At 38.6% G+C, this 8,607-nt stretch overlaps 1 protein-coding gene across 2 annotated transcripts in view; it reads right to left on the minus strand.

The window, feature by feature from the left end:
• The window catches only part of KBTBD3 (kelch repeat and BTB domain containing 3), a 75,999-nt gene extending 67,439 nt beyond the window's left edge, over positions 1-8,560 (minus strand). The window contains exon 1 of one of the 2 annotated variants that reach the window (XM_027563984.1): positions 8,420-8,560. The gene's annotated coding sequence lies outside the window, so the exon portion shown is untranslated. Of the gene's footprint in view, positions 1-8,003; positions 8,395-8,419 lie in introns of those variants that run through there. The other variant, XM_027563987.1, reaches the window with a different exon arrangement.
• Between the last annotated feature and the right edge of the window lie 47 nt (positions 8,561-8,607).

Raw genomic sequence — 8,607 nt, forward strand, 5'->3', positions numbered from 1 at the left:
CAATTTTCAAAATTTCACTTGTTTTTTTTTTCCTTTAATGTCTTCCATTATAATTTGATTTAAAAAAATTTAGTCACTAAAAGTACAGGCACCAAGCCTAATAACCAAGCTTTTGATATTAAGTAACAACAAAGGAACATATGCAAATTGATAGGAGAATATTAAACTAAAGCTGTGTTATGACTGATGCAGGCTCTGATTTCTTTAAGTCTCCCATTGATAGAAGTTTAGTCACTGACATTTCTAGCTATTCTATTTCAATATTTATTACAGAGTGCTAACTATATGCCAGGTAGTGAATTACACACTACAGATAGCAAGGAGAATAAAGGCAGACATGATCACTGCTTTCCTGATGTTTAGTATATAGAAAAGAAGACTGACAAATTATAAATTATAATACATTCTGTGAAGAAACAACTGGAAAAAGAAAATAAAAATGAACAGTGGATGGTATTCAACTGCAGATAATGCAATGGTAACAGCGAAAACTTACATAACCTTACTCTGTGCCAGACTCTGTAACTACATCTTTACCTACTCTTTAATCTCCAAAACAACTACTATAAAATAGATACTACTATTATCTCTATTTTATAGACCCAGGGAATATGAGACTTAATATACCTGAAATTGATATATATCTTATAATCACTTCTGGGCAGAAGTCATGATATATTTGTCATTACCTATGTATGTGAAATAAAATGTGAAAAATGGTTTAACAGTGTCTTGAAACAAAATCTTGAAAATAATAATGGATAGCAAGTAAGCAGTGAGATAGGCTATAAACCCAGAAAGTTTGGCTCCAGAGAACATGCTTTCAATCCACTATAATTTCAGGGAGAGCCTTCCTGAACTGGTTTCATAAGTTAACACCTGAAAGATGAGAAGGTAAGGGGTGGTGAGAGAAATTATGTATTAAGCCCTAAAGTGGGAAAGGGTCATTCAGTTTTAGAATATGACATAAGGCCAGCATTGTTGGAGTGTAGTTAATGACAGCAAGAATGTTGGAGAGACAGGCCTACAGAAGGCTGGTGCTACCTCGTGCAGGATCTTGTAAGACGCAAGGAACTGGAATTTTATTCTAAGCGCATCTGGATTTCAGTTATGTCACTCAGTTGTGTCTGACTCATTGCAACTGCATGGACTGCAGCACGCCAGACCTCCCTGTCCATCACCAACTCCCGGACCTTACTCAAACCCATGTCCATTGAGTTGGTGATGCCATCCAACCATCTCATCCTCTGTTGTCCCCTTATTCTCCTGCTTTCAATATTTCCCAGCATCAGGTTCTTTTCAAATGAGTCAGCTCTTCGCATCAGAAGGCCAAAGTACGGGAGTTTCAGCTTCAAAATCAGTCCTTCCAATGAACACTCAGGACTGATCTCCTTTAGGATAGACTGGTTGGACTCCTTGAAGTCCAAGGGACTCTCAAGAGTCTTCTACAAACCACAGTTCAAAAGCATCAATTCTTCGGCCCTCAGCTTTCTTTATAGTTCAACTCTCACATCCATACATCACTACTGGAAAAACCATAGCCTTGACTAGACAGACCTTTGATGGCAAAGTAATGTCTCTGCTTTTGAATATGCTATCTAGGCTGGTCAGAGCTTTTCTTCCAAGGAGCAAGCATCTTTTCATTTCATGGCTGCAGTCACCATCTGCAGTGATTTTTGGAGCCCAAAAAAATAAAGTCTGCCACTGTTTCCCCATCTATTTTCCATGAACTGTTGGGACGTGATGCCATGATCTTAGTTTTCTGAATGTTGAGCTTTAAGCCAACTTTTTCACTCTCCTCTTTCACTTTCATCAAGAGGCTCTTTAGCTCTTCTTTGCTTTCTGCCATAAGGGTGGTGTCATTTGTAAACCTGAGATTATTGAGGTTATTGAGATTTCTCTCGGCAATCTTGATTCCAGCTTGTGCTTCATCCAGCCTAGCGTTTCTCATGATGTACTCTGCATCAAGTTAAATAAGCAGGATGACAATATACAGCCTTGATGTACTCCTTTCCCTATTTGGAATCAGTTTGTTGTTCTATGTCCAGTTCTAACTGTTGCTTCCTGACCTGCATACAGGTTTCTCAAGAGGCAGGTCAGGTGCTCTGGTATTCCCATCTCTTGAAGAATTTTTCAGTTTGTTGTGATCCACAGTGAACAGCTTTGGCATAGTCAATAAAGCAGAAATAGATGCTTTTCTGGAACTCTCTTGCTTTTTCAATGATCCAGCGGATGTTGGCAATTTGATTTCTGGTTCCTCTGTCTTTTCTAAATCCAGCTTGAACATCTGGAAGTTCACGGTTTACGTATTGTTGAAGCCTGGCTTGGAGAATTTTGAGCATTACTTTACTAGCATGTGAGATGAGTGCAATTGTGCAGTAGTTTGAGCATTCTTTGGCTTTGCCTTTCTTTGGGATTGGAATGAAAATTGACCTTTTCCAGTTCTGTGGCCACTGCTGAGTTTTCCAAATTTGCTGGCATATTGAGTGCAGCACTTTCACAGCATCATCTTTCAGGATTTGAAATAGCTCAAATGGAATTCCATCACCTCCACTAGCTTTGTTCATAGTGATGCTTCCTAAGGCCCACTTGACTTCATATTCCAGGATGTCTGGCTCTAGGTGAGTGATCACACCATTGTGATTATCTGGGTTGTAAAGATCATTTTTGTATAGTTCTTCTGTGTATTCTTGCCACCTCTTCTTAATATCTTCTGCTTCTGTTAGGTCCATACCATTACTGTCCTTTATTGAGCCCATCTTTGCATGAAATGTTCCTTTGGTATCTCTAATTTTCTTGAAGAGATCTCTAGTCTTTCCCCTTCTATTGTTTTCCTCTATTTCTTTGCACTGATCACCGAGGAAGGCTTTCTTATCTCTCCTTGCTATTCTTTGGAACTCTGTATTCAAATGGGTATATCTTTCCTTTTCTCCTCTGCTTTTCGCTTCCCTTCTTTTCACAGCTATTTGTAAGACCTCCTCAGACAGCCATTTTGCTTTTTTGCATTTATTTTTCTTAGGGATGGTCTTGATCCCTCTGTCCTGTACAGTGTCATGAACGTCCATCCATAGTTCATCAGGTACTCTGTCTGTCATATCTAGTCCCTTAAATATACTTATCACTGCCACTGTATAGTCGTAAGGGATTTAATTTAGGTCATACCTGAATGGTCTAGTGGTTTTCCCTACTTTCTTCAATTTAAGTCTGAATTTGGCAATAAGGTGTTCATGATCTGAGCCACAGTCAGCTCCCGGTCTTGTTTTTGCTGACTGTATAGAGCTTCTCCATCTTTGGCTGCAAAGAATATAATTAATCTGATTTTGGTGTTGACCATCTGCTGATGTCCATGTTAGAGTCTTCTCTTGTGCTGTTGGAAGAAGGTGTTTGCTATGACCAGTGCATTCTCTTGTCAAAACTCTATTAGCCTTGGTCCTGCTTCATTCCATATTCCAAGGCCAAATTTGCCTGTTACTTCGGGTGTTTCTTGACTTCCTACTGGATTTATGGAAAACTGAACTAGATAGGGACATAATCCGATTTATTTTTTTAAAATAATCCATCTGGCTGATGTGTAAAGAATGAATTGAAAGAAGTTAAGATAAATAGAGTCTAAATTTTCATTTATTCAACAAATATTAGAATATTTATGAAGTAACTATTATTGTAGTAAGCACTATTCCAGAGATTGGACACAGAGTCAAAAACATTAGAGACAAGGTCCTCCACTGTGGAGTACACTTCTGAGTGGTGAACACACATACAAACTCATACATTCACAATTTCTCCCACTCTACTGGACATTTTCTATCAGTATACAAGTTTTACTGTCTCCCATCTTTAAACAAACATCAAACAAAAATCTATCATTTGACCTTGCACTCTCTGCTAGCTATCATCCTATTCTTTTATTCCCAGAAAAAATTCTTTAAAGAATTGTCTGCAGTAACTTTGCAACCAATTATTATCTCAATCCACTACAATCAGGTTCTTCTCTTTCACTCTATTAACATTGTTCCTGTCACTGAACCAAAAATTTTTTTAAATTTGTATGGAAAACAAAAGACCCAAAATAGCCAAAACAATCTTAAGAAAGAAGAATGGAGCTGGAGGAATCATGCTCCCTGACTTCAGCCTATACAAAGCTAGAATAATCAAAACAGTATTGTACTGGTACAAACACACACACAGATCAATGCAAAAGGTCAGAAAGCCCAGAAATAAACCCACACACTTATAGTCAATCAATTACAACACAACAGAGAAGATGGTCTCTTCAATAAGAGCTGCTGAGAATAGTGGACAGCTACAAGTAAAAGAATAAAATTAGAATATTCTTTAACACATATACAGATAAAAAAAAAAAAAAAAAAACCTCAAAATGGATTAAAGATCTAAATGCAAAACCCAATATTATAAAACTCCTAGAGGAAAACAAACTCTTTGACATAAATCCCAGCAACATTTTTGTATCTCTCGCCTAGAATTGGAAACAAAAGCAAATATAAACAAATAGGATCTAATTAAACTTAAAATCTATTGCACAGAAAAAGAAATAATAAACAAAACAAAAAGACAACCTTCAGAATGGGAGAAAATATTTGCAAACAGTACAATCAACAAAGTCTTAATTTCTAAAATATACAAACAGCTTATACAACACAATATCAAAATCAACAACCTAATCATAAAATAGACAGAAGACCTAAACAGACATTTCTCCAAAGAAGACACACAGATGGCCAACAGGCACATAATAAGATGCTCAACATCATTTATTATAAGGAAAATGCAAATTAAAACTACAATGAGGTACCACCTTACATGAGTCAGGATGGCCATCATCAAAAAAACCTACAAATAAATGCTACAGAGCATGTGGAGAAAAGGGAACTCTCCTACACTACTGGTAGCAATATAAACTGGTTCAGCCACTACGGAGAACAGTATGAAGGCTTCTTAAAAACAAAACGAAATTACCACATGATCAAGCAATCCCACATATATTCAAGAAAGAAAAAAAGTCTAATTAGAAAAGATACATGCACCCTATGTTCACAGCAGCACTATTAACAATAGCCAAGACAAGGAAGCAACCTAAATGTCCATCAGCATATGAACGGATAAAGAATATGTGATAGATATATAAATGCAATAGTACTCAGCCATTTAAAAGAATGAAATAATACCATTTGCAGCAACATGGATGGACCTAGACATTATCACACTAAGTGAAATAAATCAGACACAGAAAGATAAATATCATATGATATCACTTATTATGTGGAATCTAAAAAATGATACAATTAAACTGACTTTAAAAACAGAAATAAGCTCACAGACATAGAAAAATAATTGATGGTTACCAAAAGGGAAATAGGGGAAGAGATAAACTGAGACCTGGGAATTAAAGGATACACACTACATATATAAAATAAACAAGGACCTACTATATAGCATAGGGCACTATATTCAAAGTCTCATTTATATATATACATATACATATATATATATATAAAATGTAATCATTTGGCTGTATACTCAAAACATTGTAAGCCACCTATACTTCAATAAAATAAATAAATAATACAAATAAAAATGAATATAAACTGTTCATGTCAATGTCACCACACTTTCAACTTGCAGTCAAATGCTAACTTCTCTCCCTTCATCTTATAACCTCTCAGAGGTGTTCACTCTGTTAACTAGTTCCCCCTTCTTTTCTGTGCCACAACACTTTTCAGGTTTCCTCTCTCCTTAGCTTAAATAAAGAGGTCTACAGCACTGGGCTTAAGAGCACAGCCTTATAAACTTAGCTCTGAAGACTGGTTCAGGAGTGCTTGTCATGGAGGACAGACACAGGAAGAGAATGTTTCCCTTTCCTGAACAAGATAGAAAACTAATCAGTATTTCAGGTTAGAAATGACGATGGTTTAGACTAGAGACTAGAAATAGATTTTAGCTCTATTTTAGAAATAGAACCAATAGAACTTTGGGACAGATCAGATACAGGAATTAAAGGAATAGGGGAAATCAAGATTTTGCAATAGAATAAAAAACTAATGAACACTACCTAAAAAAAAAAAAAAAAAATCACCAAATTTTAGAGATGGATTTCACTTGATACTTTTCTACTAAAACTGATACTTGGGAGAGGTTATGTTATTTACCCAAAGTCACAAAGATAACTGGTGATAGAACTGAAAATAGAACACAAGTCTCTCATAATCCTAAGAAGCCACAGATCAGGATCTGGCAAGATGAATGCTCTCAGAAGCTTTAGTCCTTTTTTTTCCCCTAACCAATGCAGTAAAAAATACTGCAATACATTTTTGGGTTTATTGCATATAATTAGGCAAGCTATTAACTTCACACTTTATACGTCTTTAAGAAAAAAGTAAAAAAAGTAAAGGTAGAATATAAATACCAGTATTGGCTTATGAAGAGTAAAATCTATTAAAAGTTCATCAAAAACATTTGCTGAAGTAAACTATTTGTAAAGGACAAGATACACAGGAAATCCCCCTTGAGCAGTTCACATTCTAATTTGCAAGATAACACACATATAAATAATTCAGGCCAACAGAAGAGATGTCATAAAATAGTACTAGAATAATTGTCAAACGAATTGTATAGACTATATGTGTGTGTGTGTGTATATATATATATATATATATATATATATTTTTTTTTTTTTTAGTACGCTGTGGTCGTCCTTTAGATTTGAGCTAAGCCTTCAAGGACAAGTAAGAATTTTAAAAGTAGATGGGGTGCCTAGGAAGTGACACTCTCAACTCCGTACCCTGTCCAAATAAATGTTCAATGAATCCTCAAAAAAAAATAAAAAAATAAAAAATAAAAGTAGATGGGGAAGGGGATTACATTAAACAAACCTATAAAGAGTGTCGACTAAGGTAAGGCTCAGGGCTGGGGGTTAGGGAATGGGAAGAGTGAGCTTTCTATACATGTTCCATGGAGACATTCTCTTTGGTATGACATTTGAGACCTGAATGACAAAGAAAAACAAGGAATGTGATGATGGAAGTTGCGGAGAATATTCTGAGAGAACAAGTACAAATAATCACTACATTACCTGCCTACATTAGGCTCTATAGAGTGAATACACAAAGCTTAGTTGAATAGTAAAAGGGTAGACCATAAATTTCTAAATCTGAGTTTAAGTAATCCCATAAATTCTCTTTCTCATCTCAGTTTCTGCATCAGTAAAAATTACTGCATAGAACACGTGAGATAATGAACATATAAGTGGTTTAGAAACATAAATATACCAAAATTGTAAAAGTTCAAATAAACAAGAATGGAAAAGTTTTAATATGATGCTTAGCTACACAACGTTAAAAATAGAGAAATTAGTAACAATCATTGCTGGTATGGGTATCAGCACTTCATACTTCACATATCTTTACATTTTCTCTTTCTGTAGTTTTTTGTACATGTTTCATCTTCTTTGCCAGACTGTAAGCAGATAAAGCACCTGACACGTTTTTAGTATTAGCCACACTGATATGTGAAGCGAGTTATTAATTTTAAAGCCCTCTGAGGATTTGTGTTTGCTTGTGTTCAAGATCCCATTTAGTTGAAATGACTGGAGGGGGGCTGATATCACGAAAAGTTAACAGAAATAAATATAAATGAAAATAGAATAGAACCCATTTTAAAAAAGACGGAAGTAAGCCGCAGGTAACTGTTAAGTACTACTGCTGGCCTTTAGTTAATATTCTCTGGCAGCCAAAGGAAGAAGGGAATTGGCTGAATCACACAGCGTGGCATTTAATCTATCTCAAAGATGGGCATTTATATTCATCTACAGATCTCAACTGTTCCCTGGCCCCAAAGCCGCAAGATCTTTGATCACAAACATCTGAGCAAAGGCGCAGAGCAACTATGAAGGGCTCCTGAAACTATTTAACTTGGTTCCGTTGCTTTCAGAGCCAGGACCCGTAATAAGAACGGAACCACCGGCGCCTCAACAACAGAATCCTCACTTTTCTCCCCAGGGCTCCGGCCCGGGCTTGGCAAACGCAGAAACAGCCCCTGGATCCCTTGACGGCCTCTGCACGGCTCCGTGGCTCGCCCGAAGTCTCGGCTTAAGGCGGGGGCCGTGCCGCTCCAGGAGGAGTGAGGCGGGGCTGGGGGCCGGGGCGGGCATAGGGCCGGAAGGGCCTCGGGGCGCTCAGACCTCCGGGGTCGGGTGTTGGGGGAGGCAACCCGGGGCCCTGGAAACAACTCCCGAAGCGCCCCGCGGCGCCCTGTGTCACGGAAGCCCCCTCGCCCCGGCTCAAGACGAGCGGCATGGGCGACCGAGGCCAGAGAGCCCTCGGCTTTGCGGACGACGAGGCCGGCCCTGGCCCGGGAACGAGGCGAGCCCCCGACGCTCCCCCGGTGCCCCGCGATCACCCACCTGCACCGCGGTCTCCGAAGTCTCCAGCCCGGCCTCTCCGCTCCCGAGGCCTGGCTGCGATTGGCTCCCGCCACTGTCGCGCTGCCTCTTCTTCAAGTCTGAGCGCCCGCCGGTACGCGCCGCGCCTCCGTCCCGCCCCTCGCGCCCCCGAGGCCCCGCCCCGCGCGCGGTCACGCGCTGCCGCAGAA

This window comes from Bos indicus x Bos taurus, chromosome 15 (genome assembly GCF_003369695.1).
Source record: "Bos indicus x Bos taurus breed Angus x Brahman F1 hybrid chromosome 15, Bos_hybrid_MaternalHap_v2.0, whole genome shotgun sequence".
NCBI lineage: Eukaryota > Metazoa > Chordata > Mammalia > Artiodactyla > Bovidae > Bos > Bos indicus x Bos taurus.